This window comes from Triticum dicoccoides, chromosome 7B, assembly GCF_002162155.2.
Source record: "Triticum dicoccoides isolate Atlit2015 ecotype Zavitan chromosome 7B, WEW_v2.0, whole genome shotgun sequence".
NCBI classification, from domain to species: Eukaryota; Viridiplantae; Streptophyta; class Magnoliopsida; order Poales; family Poaceae; genus Triticum; species Triticum dicoccoides.
The window spans coordinates 425,287,852-425,315,236 of NC_041393.1; the positions used below are offsets into that span (position 1 = coordinate 425,287,852).

A 27,385-nucleotide genomic window follows, 5' to 3' on the forward strand; every position below is an offset into this window, starting at 1 on the left:
ACAATGTCTGGGAATTGGTCAATCGCCAAGATCCTCGCAAGCATAATATCATTGGCACAAAGTGGATCTACCGCAACAAGCAAGATGAAAATGGCCTTGTGGTGAGGAATAAGGCACGGCTAGTAGCTCAAGGCTACACACAGGTTGAAGGAATTGATTTCGATGAAACTTTTGCACCTGTTGCTAGACTTGAGGCTATTCGCATTTTACTTGCCTATGCTAACCATCATGATATCATCTTATATCAAATGGATGTGAAAAGTGCATTCCTCAATGGTAAGCTTGAGGAAGAAGTATATGTTGCTCAACCCCCAGGTTTTGAAGATCCCAAGAATCCTGACAAAGTCTTCAGACTCAATAAGGCCCTCTATGGCCTCAAGCAAGCCCCTCGGGCGTGGTATGACACATTGAAGGAATTCTTCGTGAAGAATGGCTTCACACCCGGTTCACTTGACCCTACTCTTTTTACTAAATCATATGATGGTGAACTGTTTGTGTGCCAAATATATGTTGATGATATTATCTTTGGCTGTACTAACCAATGATATAATGATGAATTTGCCTATATGATGTGTGAAGAATATCAAATGTCTATGATGGGAGAGTTGAAATTCTTCTTAGGTCTTCAAATTCATCAACAGTGCATTGGCATATTCATATCTCAGGAGAAATACCTCAAAGATGTACTGAGGAAATTCGGCATGCAAGATTGCAAAGGCGTCAAAATTCCTATGCCCACAAATGGCCATCTATGCACTGATGAAAATGGTATTGACTTCGATCACAAGGTATACCGCTCCATGATTGGTTCTTTATTGTACTTATGTGCATCTAGGCCAGATATAATGCTTAGTGTTTGCATCTGTGCCCGATTTCAAGCTGCACCGAAGGAATCACACCATAAGGCTGTGAAACATATTCTTCGATATCTAGGTCACACACCAACACTAGGATTATGGTACCCCAAGGGCTCTGCTTTTGATCTCATTGGATATTCTGACTCTGACTATGCTGGTGATCGTGTGGACCGCAAGTCAACATCTGGCACTTGTCATTTCCTCGGACGATCTTTGGTCTGTTGGTCCTCGAAGAAACAGAACTGTGTATCACTGTCTACTGCTGAAGCTGAATACATTGCTGCTGGCTCATGCTGTGCTCAACTACTTTGGATGAAGCAAACCCTCAAGGACTATGGCGTCAACGTGAAGAATGTGCCTCTCCTCTGCGACAATGAGAGTGCCATCAAAATTGCTCACAACCCAGTTCAGCACTCGAAGACTAAGCACATCCAGATTCGTCATCATTTTCTTCGTGATCATGTGTTGAAGGGCAATATCTCCATCGAGCATGTGAAGACTGAAGAACAGCTGGCTGATATCTTCACTAAGCCCTTGGATGAGAAGAGATTTAGCAAGTTGCGGTGTGAGCTAAATATCTTAGAATCTTCGAATGTTCTTTGAAAAGGACACACATCCTAACCCTTATGCAGAATTGATGACTTAGATGTGCAACACATGAAGAAATGTTTTTCTTCAATCAATGAAGAATAACACTCTAAGTGTGAAGAAATTAATGAAGAATTTGATTCTCAGAACCCTACGACAATTGTACGCGGTGTCTGAAATCATCATTCTTATACGGTGGGATACGCCACCACAAAAGTTGAAAATCTTCAATTTGAGTTTTTCCTCATTTTCGAAATTCCTCATTTTTTCAAATTCTTCAACTTTGCAAAATCTTCAATGTTTCCGTCATTTTTTCATTGACTATATATATATATATATGTGAGTTTATGTCCTCTACAACATTCACTTATTGCTATTTCTTCAAGTTGCTATTTCTGCTAAGTGAATGTGATCGGACCCTTCCCCCTCTATGCTATACTCAACCCAATCTATTCACAAATTCTTCATGTGCGTTCTAATTGAAACTCGTTCAAAGTCTTCACTGTGTCCTGACAGCTGAAGAAATTGCGAATGAAATTTTTAAACAAATCTTATCCAGATTTTTTGTTTTACCACTCAAACCGTTCCGCATCCCACGATACATTAGTCTATTCACCCACGATCTTACACGATCTCATCTGCACAGTACCTGGGTGACACATGTCGCGTGAAGAAGAAAGGACAGGGGCATGTTCGTCCCAAAATCTTCGGGCGAACAGTTTTTACAGTGGCTATAAATACCCCTCTCCCTTCCTTACTTCATTTACTCTGCTCGGTCGCTGTCTCTCACTCGAGCTCTCCTCAAACCCTAGCGCCGCCGCTACTCCATCGCCGTCGGTGAGGAAGAGGTTCACTGCCTCGACCTCGTCGCCGTCGTACTCGCGCCGGCTGCGGAAATCTTCACTCCGCCGCCGCCGTAGCTGTCTCCCTCTGCCAAGTTAGGGCGTGGGACATCTAACGTGACGAACTTCACTATAGTTCATCTCTGTTCGTCGTGTTCTTCAGCTCGGGTAATTAAAAGTCACTTTTATTACTCGCTTTGATTCTCAAATCTTTCTGAAAATCTTCAAAGGTGTTTTTGTTCTTCAAAACTTCACATATGAACACCTCACACACTGTATGCTCTTGATTTATCTCTCTAAGCATATATTTCTTCAAGATTCTTCAATTGTGCGGATTTTCAATCTGTACAACTCTGGAACCTAAGACAAAACGCTTAGTGAAATTCCTCAAGGCTCAACTGGTCAAATTTCTCAAACTTGTTCCTTTTTGAAAAATCATCTGAGAACGCATATGACCTCTCTAAATTCCTCGCACCTACACTCTGTTCACAGGTACTCATGTCCGCTGCTGAATCACTAGGTTCTCATCAACTTAACTCATTTGCAGCGTTCCTCGAAGAAAAACTGCATACTTCTTCAGAGTGTTCTATTGTTCAAATTCCTCATCTGAAGAAAATGGCAGAAGGCAAGAGACCGCAGAAGGGAGGAAAGAAACCGGAGGTCATGACTACCTTTGAGATCCCTGATGAAATATACAAAGATTACTGCACACCTGATGAAGCCAAGTTTGGCAAGGAGACCAAAAATCAGCGCAAAGTGCGCATCCAGAGGATAGAACGAAGATCGGCACGAGAATGGAGGGAATATCGCTATGTTACTCCCAAGTACATGAGGAAATTCGCCTTAAACCCTCCATGCCCAAGAGCTCCTTTGGCACCTGGCCAAGTCGCTGATCCCACAAGCATCAAGCGTGGTGAACACTTCCCTGAAGAATGGTCCAGGCGCCAAGCCAAACTGGCAAGACAGGCCAAGGAGGCAGTGAGGAAATTCAATGAGGATTCTGCTGCTGCTCGCAAGCCAAGTGCTTCACCATCAGCGCCCTCACGGCAAATTCCTCAGACTGCTGCTGCTCCCTCAAAATCCTCAGCATCTCCTTCCAAGTCCCCAACTCCTGTGCATCTTGCTACATGTCAAAGGACTCAGGGTTTCTCAATTGCTTCTGGTGTCTCAGCAAGTTCCTCAGCTGCACCAATGTCCTCGTCAGGCCCCACTCTGCTGAAGACAAAAGCAACAGCTGGACGCGGTCCTCGGCCAAGTCCAAAGAAGAAACAGGTTGCCTTCAACGTGCCCTCTGATGACGAAGCTTCTGATGAAGAACTTGCAGAAATCATCAGAGACAGACTGACAAAGGCCGCTAGAGCCAAAGGAACAACTGTGCCTCTGCTTTTGGATCCGAAGAAGATCCTTGACTTCATCGACCTATGGCATCAGGATCCAAACACTCCCATACCGGATCTGCCACTGACTCCTGGTCAAAGTCATATGCTGAACCATTTCATCGCTGAAGAGAAATGGAAATTTGAAAAGGCTCATGAAATAAAGAAAGCACAAGCCAGAAAGGAGAAGCTTCTGAGGAAGAACATTGTCAACTTGACTCCTGAAGAACTTCTCAAGGCTCAATCTGAAATCCAAGCCCTCAGCAAGGATTTCGATGCTTACAATGCTGATTGGCAAGGAGCCAAGGTGAGATTCGTCAATTTGACGAAGAAAATGACAACTATTACAGCCCCATCGCAACAGGAAAATCCTCAGGCTGAAGACTCTGCTCAGCCTGCTGAAGAACATGCCAGCACTGCTGATGACTTTCAGCCTGCTGACGAGAATACAAGTTCCAGGGCTGATGACTCCATCCCAGCCGCTGAACAAATTCCCAGGGCATCCACTAGTGGTGCGCCTGAAGAAACTGAAGAGATCAGGGCAACTGCACCAGTTGCGCCTGAAGAAACTGAACCACAGTCCTCAGCTCCTCCTGCGCCAACACCAACTCCAATTCTTCCTTCTGCTTATGAAGTGAAGAAGACATAGGCTGCAGAACGAGCTGCAGTGAAGAAGAGGAAGGCATCAGCTGCGTCAAATTCTTCGGCTGCGAAGAAAATAAAGCCAATGACCAGCTCACTTGAAAATCCTATTGATGCCATTCCCATTTCCTCCATGTCGTCTAAGGAAATTGTTCCTTATGGAGAAGATTACACGATCCCAAGCGGATCTGATGAAGAAAATCAATCTGTTGCTACCTCAGAACAGTTTGATGAAGAAATTGAAGTGGAAACATTCCCTTCACCGCCAGTTGTTTCCTCACCCATGCCTCAGTTCACATCTGAAGAGGCTGGTGTTGAGGAAATTGAAAAAGAAGATGAAGACGTGGATATTGGGTGCACTACACCAGTGATGAACGATGACTTTTGGGAAAGTCAGCATCCCAATACTCCTCTCTTCACTCCGATTCAACAAGTTCCTCAGTCCCCGGCTACAACTGTTCAATTGGGCTCTGAAGAAACTCATCCCACATCGTCTGTTAATGAAGAAATTCCAGCCACTAGTGCTGAAGAACCTGCTGCTGATCCCCAAACTGCACAAGAAGAGGAACCAGAAATTCCTCAGCCTGAAGAACCTGAGATCGTGCTTCCTGAGGTTGTGCTACAAATCACTGACATTCCTCTGCCCAAACCGAAGAATTTGTTCTCGAGCAAGCAAAAATTCAAGGCTGAAGACTTCTTTTCTGAGCATGTGTTCTTCACTGCTTACAATCCATATGACTCTGCTCGTATGAGGAAAAGACGCTTCTGGACTCCTACTCAAGCAAACTTCTATTCCTCAGTGCTATTTGACAAGGACAAGATCTTCGACCATGAGCATATTCCTCATGTGGATATGGAATCTCTGCCGTGCTTCGAGCCAGTACTCCGAGTTATTCATGATGCAGGGCTACTGAATTTCTGCACTGATATCTGTGACTGGAATGAAGAACTCATTCTTCAGTTCTATGCCACCCTGCACATCACCGGAGATGCTGAAGATATCAATTCATGGGTGCTGGATTGGATGATAGAAAATACTCACTATAGGGCACCAGCAACTGAATTGCTTCGTGTCCTTCCTCTTGATCCTCCCCATGAAACTGCACGTTGCATCTACAATGACCGTGAACTGTCTGATCATTTCATGCAAGTGCTCATGAAGCCTTTGAAGCCAGGGCAGGCCCCTCGAACCAAATTCCTTGTCAAGGAATTGCTGTATGTGCCTCGGACTGTCTATAGAATCTTGACGAAGACAATGAGTCCCATCAAAGTCCACGACTCAAATGAAGAAGATGTCGTTGGCATCATGAAGAACATGCTTTTCAATATCATTCATGGCATTCCTGTCAACTTCCATGATTTCTTCATGAGGACTCTGGCTAATGTTGCAATGTCACCTTTTGAGCTGAAGCCCTATGCGCCTTGGATTATGAGATTCATAAGGGCAAGATCTTCACTGAATTACAAGGCTGACACTCTGAACCATGGTAGCTACTTGCCGCCCATTGAAGTCCTCAAGCGACCAGTTTCATCATCTGATGATAAGGGCAAGGGAGCAGCTGTGATTGATGAAGGCACTCGTCCATTGGATGGTCAATTTCGCAAGGCTGCATCTTACTCCACCAATGACGATTCTGCAACACATGACTCTGCCGCAAATACCTCAGCCAAGCTAAATCCTCAAGCAACAGCACCCAGGGTGATGACTGATCGTGAGTTACTCCTCAGTCTTCATCAGAAGGTTGAACGCAATCAGAAATGGGTGAAACGTCAATTTGTTGCAATTCTTCACAACATGACCTCAACACATAATGCAGTGAAGAAAAATCAGTACTACCTTCATGAAACCCTCAACCGCACCTAGGCTGTTCTCAATCATGTATATTCCGCGGAAGAATTGAAGATTATGGGTCTCCAGGATGCTTTTGACAGGTCTGCACCACCTCCGAAGAAATTCAAGAGAGTCAAAGTTCCTGATCTGGTGGCCAGCTCTTATTCTTCATCGCGTGAAACTGATGAACATGAAGATTTGGACGACATTGCGGCAGGCCCTACTTCAACAACCAACCCCGACAACGCTGGCGCTCCTCCATCAACTTGAAAATCTTCAGGGCCGTTAGTCCTCAGTTTCGATCCTTTTGGTCATTTGATGACAAAGGGGGAGAAATCTGAGTTAGTCTTCAAGCGGGTTTATATTATGGGCGTTTTTATTAAGTTACAACTCTCGTTCTTCCGAAACTTTTATTGGATCGAGTTGTAATCTTAAATCCGATGGTGCCTTGATACTTTTGGTCGTGCTCTGATGCTTTTGATGCACTGAGATTTGAAACTTTTGATGTGATATTCTGCATGCTTATTACTAGCTAATATCATTGCACGCATGCTGAATCTCATCAGGCACCATATTTCATCATGCATTTAAAATTCTTCATATTATATATCAAATGCGTGTATGAATTACAAGACATAGGGGGAGATCTCCATGATTAAATTCTTCAAATGTGCATTGCCTCAAAAGCAAATTCCTCACTATGCACATATTCAGGGGGAGTTCTTCTATATCTTGCAATCAAATTCCTCAATATCAGTATTTACACTTCATATGTTTATCCCCGTTGAAAACTTAACCTATGTTGTCATCAATCACCAAAAAGGGGGAGATTGTAAGTGCATCTAGTGCCCCTTAGTGATTTTTGTGTATTGAAGACTTATAGGTTAAGTAACTGATGCGTTTGTGAGTGTACACAGGTCTATAAGTCTATGAGGAGTTTGATATTTACAGAGAAAGTCGACCCCTAAAAATGAAGTTCTTCGACTGAAGACTTTGATATTCTGAAGACTTTCTGAAGAATTTGAAAGTGAAGAAATTGGTGTGACCTTGAAGACTTGATATTCACTCGAGGAATATGAAGCGTGAAGACTTTTGTTTTCTTAGTTTCATTTTCTCTTTCTTGAGTCATAGGAAACACCGTACTATTAAAGGGGGTCGAGGAAATACTAAGGAAAAATTTCCATGTGATGCTCAACTCAAAATCCTACACCTACCAATCCCTTCGAGTGAAGCCATTGGAAATCTCATACAGTTCAGTCAAATTCATCAGTGACAGAGACGCGGTTCTTCTGTTCACTGAGGACTTTGTTCTGACTGAGGAGTTAGGAATTCGCCAGTGCGAATTGCCTACACAGTGAGGAACATGATAGCCCTGAGGAATTTGAGAGTCAAATTTCCGACCGTTGCTGTGCTGCGCGCTAGCTGTCCCAAAATATTTTATCCACCTAACGGTCATATCATTGAAGGGCATTTATGTCTTATCATGTCGGGCTGCTCCCTAGGCTATAAATAGCCGCCCCCTACAACCACTAGTTGGTTGGCTGCTCCGAGAGAACTTGACACTTGTCATTTGAGAGCAACCCATCCTCCGAGGACTTTGAGCGAAAATCATCAAGTGAGGAAAATCCCAAAACCAAACCCCCACAAACCCAAAGTGATTGAGCATCACTGAAGAAATTGATCCTGCGTGGATCCGACGCTTGTTACCTTTGAAGACTGTGCTTCTTCCAGACGGTTAGGCGTCAAGGTCTAGAGCATCCAAGAGGAATTGTGGATCGCCGAGTGACCAAGTCTGTGAAGGTTTGGAAGTCACCTGAAGACTTACCACGAGTGATGGACGAGGCCTGCGTGGTCTTAGTTCAAGGAGAATACGGTGAGGACTGGGTGTCCTGAGTTGCGGCTCAGAGACTGGGTGTCCGGGACTGTGTGTCCTCGAGTTTAAATACTCAGCCGCTCCAACCAGACGTACAACTGAGACAGCAGTTGGAACTGGTCTACCAAATCATTGTCTTCACCAACTGACTGGTTCTATTTCCTCAACTCTCTCATTTCCTCATTATTGTGTTGAATGTTGTTCATATCTGTGTTTGAAGACTTTGACTGAAGACTTTCCCAAATTCCTCAGTTCAATTTCTTTAGTCTGTTTGTCTTCATCTTGCCATCCTGTGTTTACGCTTTCCGTACTCTGTTTTAGTCTTCATTTCATCATGCTGACTATGTGTGTATCCTGTTATGTTTACTTCTGAGTACATATTCCGCTGCAAGTAGTTCTTCGCTAAGGAATTTCCTCACCAGCAAATTCCTCAGTGAAGAATTCATAAAAATCGCTTATTCACCCCCCCTCTAGTCGATATAACGCACTTTCAAGATGGACAGACCGAGAGAGTCAATCAGATTCTGGAGGAAATGCTGAGAGCTTGTCCGCTAGATTATGGATCTAGTTGGGACGACAATTTTCCATATGTAGAGTTCTCTTACAACAACAATTATCAATGTAGTTTGAAGATGACCCCTTTCGAAGCCTTGTACGGAAGGAGGTGCAGGACACCGTTGCTGTGGGATGAAGTTAGAGGCTGTCAGTTGTTTGGACCAGATTTGATTAAGGTGTCTGGAGAGAAGGTTAAGCTGATTCGTGATAGGCTCAAGATAGCCCAGTCCAGGCAGAAGAGCTATGCGGATTATAAATGCAAGGAGATAGTTTACGAAGTCGGAGACAGAGTTTATCTTCATGTGTCCCCACTTCGAGGAGTTAAGAGCTTTGGAGTTAAGGGAAAGTTAGCACCATGCTTTGTGGGACCATACAAAGTTTTGGAGCGTATGGGAGAAGTTGCTTACAAGTAGGAATTGCTCGAAGGATTGTCAGGAGTTCACGATGTATTCCATGATTCCCAGTTGAAGAAGTGCCACGCAGAGATGGCCGATATTCCTCAAAGAGATACAGTGCCACTGGAAGCAATTCAGTTGGATAGCGGTTTGACCTACGAGGAGAAACCAGTGAAGATTCTCGAGTTTGCCAGCCGAGTCACACGCAGCAAGGTTATCAAGTTTTGCAAAGTTTAGTGGAGCCACCATACCGAGGATGAAGCCACCTAGGAGCAAGAGGAAGACCTACTGAAGGTCCACCCTCACCTATTTTCTAGCTAACCCGAATCTCGTGGGCGAGATTCATCTTAAGGGGGGTAGGTTTGTAACATCCCAAAATTTCAATTTGGAATATTATACATTAGATCATCATTGAATATCATATTTTATTGCATTTGGCTTGATCCTAGACATTCTACGCAACTCAAGGACCCACGGAGAGAGTTGGGGATTTCGTTATTTTCATATTTGAGTTTTCGCAAATTTTTGAAAATAGGATCATTTGATTTTAATTATATTATCTACAAATATTTCTTTTATAAAATAAGAGAGAGGGAATAAAATGAATTTTCCAAAATAAAGAAATATTGGAGGTTTAATATTAAAATCGAATAAGATTTTATTTTGGAGTTTTATCGTTGTTTTATTTGACTTAGGAAAAATGCGCGTTTTTCAAAATTACATTTTTAGGCCCAAATAAGTGTTCATCTTGTCCGGCCTATTTTTGGAGGACGGGGAAAATTTATTTCGGGATTTTTGGAGTCCGTTTAGTATTTCTTTTCTTTCTTTTTCTGCATCTCAGAAATATTAAAAAAAAGAAAACCGACTCAGGCCGTACCCGGCCAGGAGACCTCGGGTCGGCCTTTATATGCCGCGACCCTGGCACCTCCCAGCCCACCCCATGCCCCCGAACCCTAACCCTAGCTGCCCGCTGCCGCTGCCGCCGCTGTAGCCCCGCGCCGCCGCCCGGCCGCCCGACGCCGCCGTCCGCCGCCACCACCTCGCCGCCACCCCGCCGGACCCGAGGTAGCCCCGCCGCCGCCACTGGTTTTCCCCAGAAAACCGTAGGTTTTTTTAGGAAACCCCCGGTTAATTTTTTTAGATCGGTTTGTCGGTTTTTCTCGGTTAGTTTATTTAGCGGACGTATGTCCGTACGTTCGTTTTAACGAACGGTTTTCACCGTTTAGCCGCAAACAGCGAACGTTCGGTCGTTAGCCTATTCGTTAGTTATTTTTCTCGAGTTTTTCATGATTATTTTCGATCGCGATTCCTAATCCGGTTTTCCTTTTAGTTTAACTTTTCGCTCGTTTATTGGAATCAGGCGATTCAAGCGCATAGAGTTTCATCTCGAAACCCTCTTTCCGTTTAACCAACTTAAACAAGTTTTTGCTACTGTAAAGTTTGAATTAGGTCCAGATTAGTAAACAAAGCTTGTTTCTCTCGTCGTTTGAGTTTTGTTGTTTTGTTTGATTTGATTCTTTTTGCAAACATGAGTTCTTAAGTTGAACTTTCTGGTTACATCACTTATTTGAGTTTTACCTGATCTTTAGATGAGTGCTTATGGTATGCTTGTTTGTTTGCGATAGAGTACCCAGAGTGCGCAGCGTGTTACTACGAGTCTCTAGTTTTCACGGATCATCAGAAAGGCAAGTAACACTTTGATCATACATCTTTACTACCCAGTTTTATTGCATTAGATCAATCCTCAAATAATTGTATGGTTAGTATCTGTTTTAATATGTGGGTTTGGGAAGTAAATGAGGTAGTACCTATTGCCCTGTTTATTATCAAACCTTTGGGAGTTACTTCTACGTTTCCTTATATTGCTATGCTATGCTTGTAGACGTGGATTGGGTGAGTGTATCCATGACATATGTGAGTATTGTTAATTAATGGTTAACTTAAGGTGGCAACTTTAATTCACATCTGGGTGGATTGAGGCACCTGGGGAACCCAGTGTTGCCTGTATTTTTGGAAATCCCGGGGCTCAAAGGGATCATAAGATTATTCATGCTAGAAACTCACTGTGCAGCCGCAAGCTACTATGGGCTCTAGCATAGTTGAGTATGTTGTGTGACCTCTTTCAGTGGTAGACTAGCAGATGTAGGGGATGTAGGTTGGTACTATCTACCCAGAGTAAAGAGCTAATGCTTCTGAAAGGCTGTGTCTCGGTCATCCGTTTCTCAAACACCTTGTAGTGCGAGAAATCCAATGGAGGAGATCGAGTCTTGCGGGGAAAAGTGCGCAAACCTCTGCAGAGTGTACAAACTAATCATGGTTAGCTGTGTCCCTAGTTATGGACGTTTTGAGTATCTAGTTTCTTGGATTATCATGTGAATCTCATCATGTTACTGAATTTAAATTTGATTGGGTTAATGATGAAGCTTAATTGGGATTGAGTTGGAGGAACCTTCTCAATGTTTAACAACCACCATGATAGTTAAATAAAATTTATTCCTTTGTTGTAGGGAAAAATTAGCTTTATGCAATACGTAACCATAGAGCTTTCCACCAGCCATATATGCATGTAGTGATAGCATTATTCTGCTCATACTCTCTATGTGTTACATTGCCAGCATATTCCATGTGCTGACCCATTTTCGGGGTGCAACATTCATGTTGCAGACTTTTTAGACGACGAGTAAGGTGCCTTAGGTCGTGATCTTTCACTCAGTGATGCTGTTGGAGTTGATGGACTCGCTTTACCTTCCAAGCCTTCCGTTGTTATCGTATTTAGATGGCCTTAAGCCGTATTTATTGTAATAAGTTCTCTTTTGAGACATTCGATCTAATAAGTGTGTGATTGCTACTCTATTATAAATCCTTCAAGTACTGTGCGTGTCAGCATTACCGATCCAGGGATGACACTGATGCACAGAGATCAGACTGTCTGAGGTCTGGTCGCTACATAATTCCTGTTTGCAATAATAATAACATCATTAATCCTTCCCATAGGTTTCTTAATAGTGGAATCTACAGGATGCAAATTTAAAGAACTATCATCAAATTCACGGAAACCTAACACATCACACAAAGTTTTTGGAATCGTGGAAACAATAGCACCCAAATCACACAAAGCATAGCAGTCACAATCTTTAATCTTAATCTTAATCTTAATAGTAGGTTCCCACTCATCATAATTTTTTTTGGGGATAGAAACTTCTAGTTCAAGCTCTTCTTCAAAACATTCCACCATAACATCAACGATATGTTTAGTAAAAGCTTTGTTTTGATTATAAGCATGAGGAGAATTGGACATGGATTGCAACAAGGACATACAGTCTATTATAGAATAATTATCATAATTAAATTCCTTGAAATCCAAAATAGTGGGTTCATTGCTACTTAAAGTCTTGACCTCTCCAATCCCACTTTTTATCAATTTTTGCATCTAGACCCTAAAACTCTGAATCATTAGGACGCCTTTTAACTAAAGTTGACTCATCTCCAGTCCCATATTTATTAAGATTAATATTGGAAAACAAAGATTTAATAGTAGTCACATCAATCACCTTTAGAACTTCATCATTATTATCATGAAACTAGAAGAACACGCTTTTACAAACCAATCTTTTTTTGCACGCATCTTAGCAGTTCTTTCTTTACACTCATCAATGGAAATTCTCATCAATTTGAGAGACTCATTAATATCATGCTTAGGTGGGATAGATCTAAGTTTTAAAGAATCAACATCAAGAGAAATTCTATCCACGATCCTAGCCAAATCATCAATCTTGAGAAATTTTTCGTCAATCAAATCGTTGAAATTCTTTTCTGAACTCATAAATTCTTTAACACTATTCTCAAAAGTAGAGGCCATCTTATTAAAATTTCCATAAGAGTTGTCGTAGACGTTACCATAATTATTAGAGGAATTACTAGGAAATGGCCTAGGATTAAAATTGCCTCTATACGCGTTGTTAACAAAATTGTTCCTACCAACAAAATTCACATCCATAGATTCATTATTATTCTCACTCAAATTGGACAAAGGCATTTCATTAGGATCAGAAGAAAGACTTTTGTTAGCAAATAATTTCCTAAGTTCATCCATCTTTCCACTCAAAACATTAATCTCTTGAATCACATGAACATTTTTACTAGTGGATCTTTCGGTGTGCCATTCACAATAATTAACCATAATATTATCTGGGATCTTAGTAGCCTCTCCTAAAGTGATTTCCGTAAAAGTGCCTCCCACGGTTGAATCAAAAAGATTTCTAGAAGCAAAATTCAATCCGGCATAAAATTTTTGTATAATCATCCACAAATTCAAACCATGTGTAGGGCAATTACGTATCATCAATTTTATCCTCTCCCAAGACTGTGCTACATGCTCATGCTCAAGTTGCTTAAAATTCATAATATCATTCCTAAGGGAGATGATCTTAGCGGGAGGAAAATGCTTAGGGATGAAAGCATCTTTACACTTATTCCACGAATCAATACTATTTTTGGGCAAAGACGAAAACCAAGTTTTTAGCACGATCTCTGAGTGAAAATGGAAATACCTTCAATTTAACAATATCAATATCCACATCTTTCTTGTTTTGCTATCACACAAATCAATGAAATTGTTTAGATGGGATGCGGCATCTTCACTGGGAAGGCCAGAGAATTGATCTTTCATACAAGATTCAACGAAGCGGCATTAATTTCACAAGATTCAGCATTAGTAGTAGGAGCAATCGGAGTGCTAATAAAATCATTATTGTTGGTACTGGAAAAGTCACACAATTTAGTATTATCTTGAGCCATCGTGACAAAGCAAGGAATCCAACACACAAGCACACAAGAAGCAAGCGAAAAGAGACGAATGGAAGTGGGGTGAAGAAAAGGCAAAGGTTTTCAAAAATCATTTTAGAAGTGGGGGAGAGGAAAACGAGAGGCGAATGGCAAAAAATGTCATGCAAGGGCGAAGAGTTTATGACGGGTACTTGGTATATCTTGACTTGATGTAGATCTCCCCGGCAAAGGCGCCATAAATCCTTCTTGCTACCTCTTGGGCTTGCATTGGTTTTCCCTTGAAGAGGAAAGGGTGATGCAACAAAGTAGCGTAAGTATTTCCCTCAGTTTTGAGAACCAAGGTATCGATCCAGTAGGAGACAATGCACAAGTCACCGAATACATGCACAAACATTCAACAACTTGCACCCAACGCGATAAAGGGGTTGTCAATCCCTTCACGGTCACTTGCAAAAGTGAGATCTGATAGAGATACATAAATGGTAAAGTAAATATTTTTGGTATGTTCGGTTTATAGATCGGAAAGTAAAAGATTGCAAAATAGTAGATCAGAAATTAGTAAGATGTAAAAGAGATACAATATAATGGAAAAGATACCCAGGGGCCATAGGTTTCACTAGTAGCTTCTGTCAAGATAAAAAATATTATGGTGGGTGAACAAATTACTGCCGAGCAATTGATAGAAAAGCACATAGTTATGATGATATCTAAGGCAATGTTCATGAACATAGGCATCACGTCCGTGTCAAGTAGACCGACTCCTGCCTACATCTACTACTATTACTCCACACATCGACCGCTATCCAGCATGCATCTAGAGTATTAAGTTTATAATGAACGGGTAACACACTAAGTAAGATGACATGATGTACAGAAATTAACTCAAGTAATATGATGAAAGCCCCATCTTTTTATCCTCGATGGCAAAATATAGTGCCTTGCTGCCCCTACTGTCACTGGGGAAAGGACACCGCAAGATTGAACCCAAAGCTAAGCACATCTCCCATTGCAAGAAAGATCAATCTAGTAGGCCAAACTAAACCAATAATGCAAAGAAACTTGCAAAGATATCAATCATGCATAGAAGAATTCAGAGAAGAACCAAATAATATTCATAGGTAATCTTGATCATAAATCCACAATTCATCGGATCTCGGCAAAGACACCGTAAAAGAATATTACATCGAATAGACTCCAAGAACACGAGGAGAATATGGTATTGAGAATCAAAGAGAGAGAAGAAGCCATCTAGCTAATAACTATGGACCCGAAGGTCGGTGGTAAACTACTCATGCTTCATCGGAGAGGTAATGGTGTTGATGTAGAAGCCCTCCATGATCGAATCCCTCCAACAGGACACCGGAAAAGGTCCCTAGATGGGATCTCACGGGTACAGAAGGTTGCGGCGGTGGAAAAGTGGTTTCGTGGCTCTCCTGGCTATTTTCGGTGTATAGGAGTATATATAGGTGAAGGAACTAGGTTAGGGGAGGTACAAGGGGCCCACAAGGGTGGGGGCGCGCCCTCCTGCCTAGTGGCTGCCTCGTTGCCTCTCCGACTTCATCTCCAAGTCTTTTGGTTTGCTTTCGATCCAAGAAAGATCATCACGAAGGTTTCATTCCGTTTGAACTATGTTTGGTATTCCTTTTCTGTGAAACTCTAAAATAGGTAAAAAAAACGGAAACTTGCACTAGGCCCTCGGTTAATAGGTTAGTCCCAAAAATAATATAAAATAGCATCTAAATGCCTATTAAACATCCAAAACAGATAATATAATAGCCTGGAACAATCAAAAATTATAGATACGTTGGAGACGTATCAGGAGCAACTCTGTATTGTGCCATATAAACCACACTCTGCAGGACTAGGGGTATTATCTCTCCGGAGAGCCCTGAACCTTGGTATGTCTTGCGTCCCTCGCTCGCTCATGCCGACCTCGCCTCTGGAGCCCACCGATGACCTCGAGCCTCCTCCTCTCTTTAGCCATCCCTTGGCATGTATCGTGCACCCACCACGACATCTGGTTTTGATGACTGCATTTCCCCTACACCAGCATCGCAGGTGCTTGCTCTAACTTGGCAGCGTGATATGTGGTTGCATGTTGCATATGGTGTCTAGATTGTAATTCTTCCAATCTGGTTAAATTGCGTGTGATATTCTTCTTAGTTTATACATTATACCTGTTAATGTGACATGCCTTCCTGTTTTTAGTACATAGTACATCTGTCTATTAAGCTTGTCCTTACATAAAACTATTTTTTTTGTATCCCGCATCAATCAATATGATGAGACACCTTTAGTATATGCAGTGTGATATTGGTTGCATCTTTCATATGATTTATAGAATGTGCTGCTTCTAATTTGTTTAAACGCCATTTATGATGGGACATTTTTAACTTGGCAGAGTCATATTGGTTGCATCTTTGATGTGGTGTCTAGCTTGCATTGCTTCTTATTTGTTGAAATGGCTTCTGCTTAGTTTACACAAATAGTTGTGAATATGCCATGTCGTCCTATTTTTCATACATATTCCATCCTGGTATCATGTGTTTGCCTTACATCAAAGTAGTGATTGTCAGTATCATGCACAAATGAGTTCTGAAGAGTGAAATTTATTATTTTTCTTGTCGGTTTTACTTGACAATGCAATATCAATAAAGCAGAAGGAAATTGGCAAGACAGTGGATAAAGGTGCTCATTACAAACGGAGGGCCTCTACAGATTCTACTCCGCCACCGCCAAGAAGATTTGAAAGACAACACATGCATAGACACTCAACGTAGCTGTGTTGATGATGAGCAAGTCCCCCCTAGTGCACCATCACAGGTGCTCCCTCTAATTTGGCACTATTATATGTGGTTGCATGTTATGTATGGTGTCTAGATTGTATTGCTTCTAATTTGTTGAATTCCATCTGCTTACTTTACAAATTGTACTAGTGAATCAGACACATGTTCCTGTTTCTAGAACCTATAACATATGTCTATCACACTGTGTTTTTACATCAAAGTAGTACTGTTGTGTAACCTGCAAGAATCACATATCATAAGACACGCTTTACTTGGGAGTGTGATATAGGTTACATCTCGCACGCTTTTCTAGCTTGTACTACTTGTAATTTGTTGAAATGGCACTTATGATGATACAATTTTAACTTGGTAGAGTGCTATTCATTGAATCTTTCACATGATGTCTAGCTTTCATTGCTTCTAATTTGTTGAAATGCCTTCTGCTTCGTTTACACATCATAACTGTGAATATGCAATGCTGTCTTTTTTTTACACATTCAATCGTCCTATCATGCGGTCGCCTTACATTAAGGTAGTGCTCGTCAGCATCCTGCATCAATGAGTTCTGGAAAGCAAATTTTTATTCATTCTTCTTGTGGGTTTGACTTGACAAGGCAATACAATTAAGAAATAGGAAGGCTAAAAATAAGGCTAGGACTGATGGCGGTCTTCTGGCGAAACCGACATCCCATGTGCTTTCTCTAGCTTGGCAGTGTGATATTATTGCCTTGCATGTTGCATACAGTGTATCACTTGTATTGCTTGTAATTTGATTAAATTACTTCTGCCTAGTTACACAAATAGTTGTATATATGCCATGCCATCTTGTTTTTCATACATATTCCATCCTCATATCATGTGTTTGCCTTACATTGAGGTAGTGATTGTTAGTATCATGCATGAATGAGTTCTGAAGAGTGAATTTTATTGCTTTTTCTTGTTGGTTTTACTTGACAATGCAAAATCAATCAAGCAAATGGAAATTAGCAAGGTAGTGGACAAAGATGCTTATTCCAAACGGAGGGCCTCTACAGATTCTACTCCGCCACCGCCCAAGAAAATATGGAAGACAAACACATGCATAGGCACTCAACGTAGCTGTGTTGATAACAAGCACGTCTCCCCTAGTGCACCATCACAGGTGCTCCCTCTAACTTGGCACTGTTATTTGTGGTTGCATGTTATGTATGATGTCTAGCTTGTATTGCTTCTAGTTTTGTTGAATTCCATCTGCTTACTTTACACATTATACTTGTGAATAAGACACCTATTCCTGTTTCTGGAACATACAATATCTGTCTATCACACCATGTTCTTACATCAAAGTACTACTGTTGTGTAACCTGCAACAATTACTTTTCACAAGACACGTTTAACTTGCGAGTCTGATATAGTTTACATCTCGCATTATTTTCTAGCTTGTACTACTAATTTCCTGAAATGGCACTAATGACGAGACAGTTTTAACTTGGTAGAGTTATATTCGTTGTGTCTTACATATGGTGTCTAGCTTTCATTGCTTCTAGTTTGTTGAAATGCCTTCTGCTTAGTTTACACATCATAAGATGTGAATACGCAATGCTGTGAATATGCAATGGCACTAATGAAGAGAGACCTTTAACTTGGTAGTGTGATGTTGTTTGCATCTTGCATATGATTTATTACTTGGACCGCTTCACATTTGTTTCACACCAGTTATGAGGAGACACTGTTAACTTGGCATAGCGATATTTGTAGCATCTTTCATATGGTGTCTACGTCCCACTGCATTGCTTCTAATTTATTGAAATGCCTTCTTCTTAGTTTACACATCATAGTTCTGATTATATCATGCCATCTTGTTTTTCGTACATATTACATCTTGCTATCATGTGGCTGTCTAACATCAAAGTTCACTTCGTGTGTATCACACATCAATTTGTTATAAAGAACTAAATCTTTATTCCTTTTTCTTGTCGGCTTGACTTAACATGGCACAGAGAAAGAGGAAGGACCACATAATGACAGGGGATTGTGTTAGTACTAAGGACACACAGAAACGGACGCGGCCGAATAATGCAGATTATGCTGGTACTGATGGTGCAATAGAAGGTCAAAATATAGTGGAAAATTACACAAACGCGGTATCCCATGCTAGACGAGATGAAAACAAGCCAAACAGAAACTAATAGCTACCACCAAACAAGTAAAGACAGACCTAGTTGTTGCAACACCTTCCACACTACCACCCGCTGCACGACTTACTCGTTCGTCAACTCAGCTAGCAGCCCGTTCCCAAGTTCCCTTGCCACCTGACACTACTTCCAAAGCACTCTTGACACAAGACGAGATGGAAAGATTAGATGAACCTTGTGAGCTTCAATAGCTAGAAGGTAATTGCTAGAGTCAAGTTACAGTTGCATGCTTCTTTATATGTAGTCTCACAGTTTGATGTACACTAACACTTCCTATGTTATTTGTTGGACTAGCACCTAGGCGCAAGAGGAAACAAACATCAGGGATAATGCTCGATAGGTTCACTAAATCTATAGGAGGAAGAATGGAGATTCGTTTTGCGGCAGGTTTAAAAAGGCCACGTGATGCTACAGAGTCAGCAAAGTTAGTATCAGAGGCAGCGTTGCCGTTAGGTGTCATGCACGTATCCTCCCAACATGGATTCAGTACAGGAATGACAAAGATGAAACCCAGTTCAACACCTTTCTCGACCATTTATCTATAAGTATGGTTATGTATGGAAACTAGTAATATCGTCTTGCTCTATCCCACACTTTCTAGGTCGCCGATAATGAGACTCCTATAATTTTCAACAGATGAGGTTCAAGTTCGATAGCCAAGATGATGCAACCAGACAAGCTTTCTCCCATGTTTTCAAGTATGCTCCGTGATAGTATCGGTATAACTTGAGGAAAACTCACTATGAAGGCAAGGCTAACACTGAACTTGCCCAAACATCTCTAGTGGAAAACATATCGGATGAAGAGTGGAGAGGCCTCATTAAACACTAGTCTGATCTAAAGTATCAAGTACGTTTTATGTATGTGATCAAATCACATGTTGAACTCCAATTTACGCATGTGCCTCACAAATCTATCTTCTTGTAGGTGAACTGTTCAATGAACATGGCCAACTGTACGAAAGTGAAATTCCAATAGACAACAGGATATCGTAGCTATATTGCACACTTCGAGGATCTTGTAATTAGCTGCTGTTTCACTCTTTTCCCTATTCCATATTGTCAGATCTATATTGACTTGTTCCAAATGTAGAGGAAAGCCCGCAAGGACCAAAAAGTACCTGAACCAAATGTCGTGGAAATCTTCAAGGACTGTCACACCAGCAAGACGAAGGGCATGACTACACCAGTCAAAGCCGCTGTTGTAAGTTCGTAATCATCATGCCTTTTAACTACTACTTACTCTGACTCGTGCATTGAACTACATGGTTTGTAGCCAATGTCTATTACTATTTTCAATTTTGTACACAATTTTCTTAGCATATCATTGCACCTTACAAGGTTTAAAAGAGAGGAGTGATGTTCCTTTGATCTTGATCTGTAATCTAGTTCCGTGCTGGACTTGCCCACACAATGTTACAATTGCTTGTTTGTCAATTCTCAGTTGTTTTGTGATATGAATGATGTCATACTAAGCTTACCGTATTATAAACTTTGTCTCTTTATCCATAGTTGTCAATACAATGTGAAGAAATACACAATACATTAGCCATGGTACCACTACTAGGGAAAACCTTACACATAGAGGTATAGCAGTAGCGCTGGTCAAAGCTAGGCGCTACTGCTACTTAGTAGTAGCGCTTGTCGCAAAAGCACTCTACAACTATACTTAAAGCAGTAGTGCGTCCGCACAGCAAAGCGCTACTACTATAATTTCCACACTGTTGCCGGTAGGCTAGGAATAGTAGTAGCGATTCTACCTAAAGAACGCTACTGGCAAATACTTTGTAGCAGCGCGTTTCTGATGTAGAGAGCTACTACTATGAAAAAGAAAATAAATAGAAAAATAAGTAGAAAATTAAATGGAAATCAAAGAAATAGAAAAAGGACAAATGAGAAAAAGTAAAGAAAAACAAAAGAAAAATAAAAATAAAAGAGAAAGGCATAGTAGTAGCGCGTTTTGGCAGAACGCGCAATAGCTAACTTAGCTATAGCGCGTTTTGCCAAAACGCGCTACTGCTATTTTGAGTTAAACCCGGCCGCGCGGGCTCCAAGTTTTGCTAAGTCCTTTCCCCCTCCCACTGTCCCGCAAGTCCTCCATAGCCATCGTTGATCGCCCTGCAGCCCTCGACCTCACCGCCGCCGCCCGAGGCCGCCCTCGACCTCACCGCCGCCGCCCGAGGCCGTCGTCGACCTCATCACCGCTGCCCGAGCCCGCCCTCGACCTCATCACCGCCGCCCCGAGCCCGCCAAGGACCTCCGCCGCCCGAGCCCGTGCCTGCCCTCGCCGCCGACAGTAAGGCTCTCCCTCTCCTCTCCCCTACCCTCCTCTATCTCTTTGCTAGGGCGCAATTCATATGTTATTGCTACGCTGATGTTCATATGAACCCTAGGTGTTCATATGAACCCTAGATTTGTTTAGGGCAGTAGGCATTTTTTAGCATTTAGGAAAAATGATTAGCAGTTTTCTTGGAAATTAGCTAGGGCAATTTTTTATGAAAATGCCTAAACAGTTATTCCATCTAGGTTAATTAACTTAGGTGAATTTGGTTATGAACCCTAGGAATTAGCAGTTGTGGTACTAGTAGATGTTAATGAGATTAACTTAGGTTAATTAGGTTAGGGCAGTAGAGCAGCAACATATAACAGGACCCTAGGAATTAACTTAGGTTATTTAGGTTAGGGTAGTAGTGGTACTAGTAGATGTTAATTAGATGTTTTTTAGTTATGGAAGTATGGTTTTACTAGGTTAATTAGATGAAGTTAGATGAATGACCTAAATGAATGAAATTAGTTGTTAACTAAATTTTTAGGATAAATTTGTATATGCTTAAGTACTTAACTAGATATTATTTTTAGGACATACTTGTATATGCTTAAGTAGTTAACTAAATATATTATAGGGTTGTACATATAGTTGCTTAAGTACTTATATAGTTGTTCTAGACCCAATGTATGCTTAAGTAATTGTATAATTCCCAGGGTTCATCAATGGGTGCTTAAGTAGTTGTAGATGTTTAAGTAGCTAGCTAGGGTTCATCTCATTAGTTAGTACTTGTAGATGCTTAAGTACTAGGGCAGTAGGGTTAGGGTAGTAGGACATAATTGGAATTGCATTCTAGGGTTCAAAATTTGAAATATGTGTAGATTTTCTTGAAGTGTGAAACATTGAAGTGGTCATGATATATAAAAATTCCTCGATTGTGCCGAAGTGGCCTTTTGTTGTTTCCAGGGAATGAAGCTGAGTGGCCTACGTTTTGTCGGAATGTTGACGCCAAATTTCAGGTGCTCGATTTGTCCACTTTTTAGCAAAGGTCATAACGAAATTTTCCTTGAATTTCGGGATGACTTGTGCTACAAACCAGGACATATCGAGTGCATGGGATTTGCCGCACCGGGAAAGAATCAACGTTCCTGCAAAACATAGGCTTTTTTATGTCATTATTCATTTTACTAGGTCTAGAATTAATTGACTAGATTTAATCGTAGGAAACATGGCTAGCAAGAATGAAGAACAGGGTTTTGGTGATTGCGACAACGTCTACCTAACGGCAGACGAATATTTGAACCTTGCCAACGATCAAGGATTGTTGTTGCTGGGCCCACCTGGCTCATCCGAGACAGACATCAAGAGCAGCGACGAGACTGGCGTTGAGACCCAGACCAGCACTGAGACCGGCGCCAAGACCGGCACCAAGACTGGCAAAGCCATAGTACCGAAACCAGCTCCTCACTACTATACTAGTGTTCACGGAGGTGGACGACGGCAATTTTGAGCCAAAACTACCTGTGAAAGCACGCTCCTGCTATGGCAATCAAATAGGTTGCATCGTACGGGCGTGCGCTACCATCAATGATGATAAACTAAAGAAGAGGCCAAATATGAAGCACTCCCTCCTAACCCTGCTGTACAAGATATTATTGTTCCCGAGCCAAGATAAAATCCAATATACTTATCCATAGAATGATCTGGCAATGAAGAACATAAACCAACGCATCATGACCAAGTTTAGTGATGAATTGGCCGCCTGGAAAGTAATGGTGAAACGCGCCATTGACAAAAAGGAACCCTACTCCGAGATTGTAAAGGAAAATCCGACAATCACAGAAGAGTAGTTTCAACTATTCAAGGCGGCTTGCGATGCCGAAGATGCCAAAAAAGTCGAAGTACATGAAGGGGCTTCAACAGAGGAACAAGGGGCGGCACCACCTCGGAAGCCGTGGTTACGCGGGGAAGAGGTCCATATGGGCCAAGGAGGACGCGAACGCAAAAGTCTGGGCGTCCCAGACCCCTTGGTGGAGTTCACCGTCCCATAGGAGCATGACGTCCTTAGGGCCCGGTGCCATTGGGACCACGTCAAGAAGGTTTTTGAGACGGACCCAGTCATGACGGAGTTCATGAAACTGCTAGTAATTTTAGTTCCTGATCAATTTGACTGCACATTTAGTCATATTTGTAAACAATCCTTGTTCCTTTTACAAAGAGAGCAGCACAGGATTGCGGCCGAAAACGACTTGCCGTTTGAGGCGTTGGCGAGGACCAAGTGGGACACCCCATTCAACCAGGCTTTGAACATACTGAAATGACTCTCGGTGGACACTCGGCCATCGTATGGACGTGTGCATGGTGTCAGAGACAACGCCACATGGAAGAGGTACTATGGTGAGACCATGGAGGAGAGAAAGTAAAGACGGAGGTTAACTGAAGAAAACTTCGACAAGAATGTTGAGATTGCGATAGAGAAGAATTCAGCGGTGCGAGGAAATGCTCGACACTCCTGGCAAACATCACAGCGGTGCGAGGCCATCCAAGCACACGCGTTGGTAGTGTGCCATAACCAAGCGCATCATGCGGGGCGACATCCCATCTCCACTAGCCCCGGCTCCGGGAGCGGGACCGCCGCCTCCGCCTCCTCCGCCGCCGCCCTCGGCCAACAGCATAATGAGCGATGACGTCTACCTCGACCAGAATGCAAGCTACATCGTTTTCACCAGCCTCGACGATGACAAGCGTAGCGAGCACCTGCTCCGGTAGGAGGTGAACACCGTCGTGCTAGCCAAGCCAGAATATATGCATTGCTCATAGCGCCTGGTCACCTGGACCCGGGAGGACCACCCGGACGTCATGCCGAACCCCGGTGGCTACACCCTCAACCTCGACTCCCACCATCATACCACCATGTTCTCGCGGGCCCTCATTGATGGCGGCAGCAGCAGCAACATCCTCTATCGTGACACCATGACCAAGCTCGGCCTCCAGGCCAAGGATTTGCAGCCACCCCGGATGATCTTCCACCACATCGTTCCCGACCACTCCTGCTCCCTAATTGGCTGGATCTGGCTCGAGATCCTGTTCGGTGGCAAAGAGCACTTCCGACGCGAGCCAATCTGGTTCGAGGTAGTGGAGCAGTCCAGCCTGTACCACGCGCTGCTAGGCCGGTTGGTGCTCACTAAGTTCATGGCGGTTCCCCACTATGCATACCTGAAGATGAAGCTGCCGGGTCCGACGGGCCTCATCACCGTCGCCGGCGACTATCGCAAGTCACTGGAATGCGCCCAAGCCAGTGTAAAATTGGCCGAGTCAATGGTCATAGAAGAGGAGCGGCACCAGCTCGATCGGATCATCGCGCTGGCCAAGGAGATACTGGCTGTGCCGGCTTTGGCTAAGGAGCCGGCTGGCGAGGCCTTGTTCTAGCCCTAGAAGGAAACTAGGAAGGTCAAGCTGAAACCAAAGGACCCCAACTCCAGCAAGTACGTCATCGTGGGCACCCGCCTCAACAGCAAATAGGAAGGAGAGCTTGTCGACTTCTTCCATGAGAACCGGGATATCTTTGCATGGACCCCAAAGGACATGCCGGTTATTCTGAGGAAGTTCGTCGAGCACAAACTCCACGTCCGCATGGAAGGTTTCCACCCTGAGTGGCTGGCCAACCCAGTCTTTGTCCTGAAGAAGAATAAAACCTTTCCATGTGCATAGACTACACTAGCCTGGACAAGGCTTTCCCCAAGGATCCCTTCGCCCTCCCACGGATCGACCAAGTCATCGACTCCACCACCGAATGCGAGCTCCTGTCCTTCCTGAATGCTCACTCCGGCTATCAGCTGATCAAGCTAGACCAGGCCAACACCCTGAAGACGTCCTTCATCATGCCCTTCGGGGCGTATTGCTACATCACCATGTCATTCGGCTTGAAGAATGCTGGCGCCACCTTCCAGCACTGCATGAAGAAGTGCTTGCTGCCGCAGCTCGCCCGCGACATCCACGTCTATGTGGATGACATCATGGTGAACACCAAGCAACAGCTCACACTAGGCTTCCTCGTCTCGAAGCGCGGCATTGAGGCGATGTTGGCCCGAAATCAGGAGTTTTCATCATGCTGGTCCGAAAGCTACTAGGCTTCCTCGTCTCAGAGCGCGGCATTGAGGCGAACCTGGTGAAGATCAAGGCCATCGAGCGCATGCGCAAGCCGGCCAAGCTGCGCGATGTCCAGAAATTCACAGCTGCTTGGCCTCGGGCCGGTTTCTTAGCCGGCTGGGTGAGAGGGCCTTGCCCTGTATCAACTGATGAACAAGACAACGATGTTTGAGTGGAACGACAAGGAGGAAAAAGCTTTCCAGGATCTCAAGCACATGCTCTCCACCGCACCTGTCCTGGCCGCACCAACCGACAAGGAGCCGATGTTTCTCTATATTACCGCCACCTCACGATCGGTCAGCATGGTGCTGGTGGTCGAGCAACCAGAGAAGGCCAAGATCCAGTCTGTCCAGAGCCCGGTCTACTACCTAAGTGAGGTTCTTTCTGCCTCCAAGCTAAACTACCCGCACTACAACAAAGATGTGTTATGGTGTATACTTTACCACCAGGAAACTGAAATAGTACTTCCAAGAGCATGTTGTCACCGTGATCAGCACGGCCCCCATCGTCGAAATCATGGACTGCCGGATGCCTTTGGCCGGGTCGCCAAGTGAGTGATTGAGCTACCCGGCCACACCATTCTCTACGAGCCCCACACCACGATCAAGTCCCAAGCCCTGGAGGACATCCTCGTTGAATTGACAGACACATAGTACCTGTTGTTGCCCCGAATTCAACGCACTGGTGCATGCACTTCGACGGCTCCAAGATGCGTTTCAACTTGGGGACCGACCTCATGCTGTCATCCCCGAAGGGCGACCGGCTTCGCTACGCGATCCAGATCCACTTCACCGCCTCCAACAATGTTGCCGAGTACAAAGCCCTTGCGCATGGGCTCCAACTTGCCAAGTAACTCGGCATATGGCGCATCCTGTGCTATGGCGACTCGGACCTGGTGGTACAGCACTGCTTCGGCGCGTGCGACGCCCGAGATACCAACATGGCCAGCTACTGCTTTCTCATCCAGTAGCTCTCTGGCTTCTTCAACTGTTGTGAGTTCCTCCATGTCACGCTCGCGGAAGATGAAGCCGCTGACGCACTAGCCAAGATTAGCTCATCCCGGGAGGCCATTCCGTCCGGCGTCTCCCTCAAGCAACTGCACAAGCCGTCAGTCAAGCCGTCTCTGGACTACAAGTCCATCTTCATCCCGGACGACCCGGCCGCGGCCCTCTCTGCCATGGACCCGCCGGTCACAAGCCCACACTCGGGGGCAGCCGTCTCCATCTCGGACCTAGAAGCCGCAGAACCCGGCCCAGGGACTGTCGACCCCGACCCGGGGACTGCCGCGTCCAACTCGGCAAATGCCGACACCAACCTGGTCCAGGGAGCTGCGGAACCCGACCCAAGGACTGCTGAACCCGGCCTGGGAGCTGCCATACTTAACCCAGCCACCAAATCCAGCTAGGGGGTTGCCACCCTAGAGCCCATGATGGTGGTCATCTTCGCCGTGGTGATGGCTCCATCATTGGCCCTTCCAATCTCAGAGTATCTGGAGAATGGAGTCCTCCCCATGGACGAGACTGAGGCCCGACAGATTCATCGTCGGGCGTCCACCTACAACATCATCAACAATGAGCTCGTCAAGCGCAGCTTGACAGGTGTCTTCCAATGCTGCGTCAAGCAGGACAAGGGCATGGAGATGCTCCTCGACATGCACCTGGGCGAGTGCGGGCACCATGCCGCCTCAAGGTCCCTGGTGGTCAAGGCTTTCCACCATGGTTTCTACCAGACCACGGCCCTCCAAGACACCGAATTGCTTTTCCTCAAGTGCGAGGGATGCCCTCGCTTCAGCAAGTGCAGCCACCAGCTGACTTTAGCACTACAGACCATCCCGATCACCTGGCCCTTTGTGGTGTGGGGACTCGACATGGTGGGACCTTTCAAGACCGCTCGAGGCGGCATAACGCACTCGTTGGTGGCCGTGGACAAGTTTACCAAGTAGATCAAGGCGTGACCGATCAAGAAGCTAGACGGGCCGACAGCCATCCGGTTCGTCAAGGACATCGCGGTGCGCTACGCCGTCCCGTTGTAGGGGGGGTGATTAGACTACTTGACGAAATAAAAATCTAGCCTTTTCCCAATTTTATGTCTTGGCAGATTTTATCAAGTTTACACAAGTCAAGCAATCAACCTACACATGCAATTCTAAGAGTATATCAGTGGAATGTAAAACGTTACACATGAAGGTAAAAGGGAGGAGTTTGAGGTAGCAAACGCAATGTAGACACGGAGATTTTTTATCCGTGGTTCCGATAGGTGGTGCTATC

At 43.9% G+C, this 27,385-nt stretch overlaps 1 pseudogene; it reads right to left on the reverse strand.

Moving 5' to 3' along the window:
* Positions 1-27,385, reverse strand: part of LOC119338960 — a 121,370-nt pseudogene that overhangs the window by 56,773 nt on the left and 37,212 nt on the right.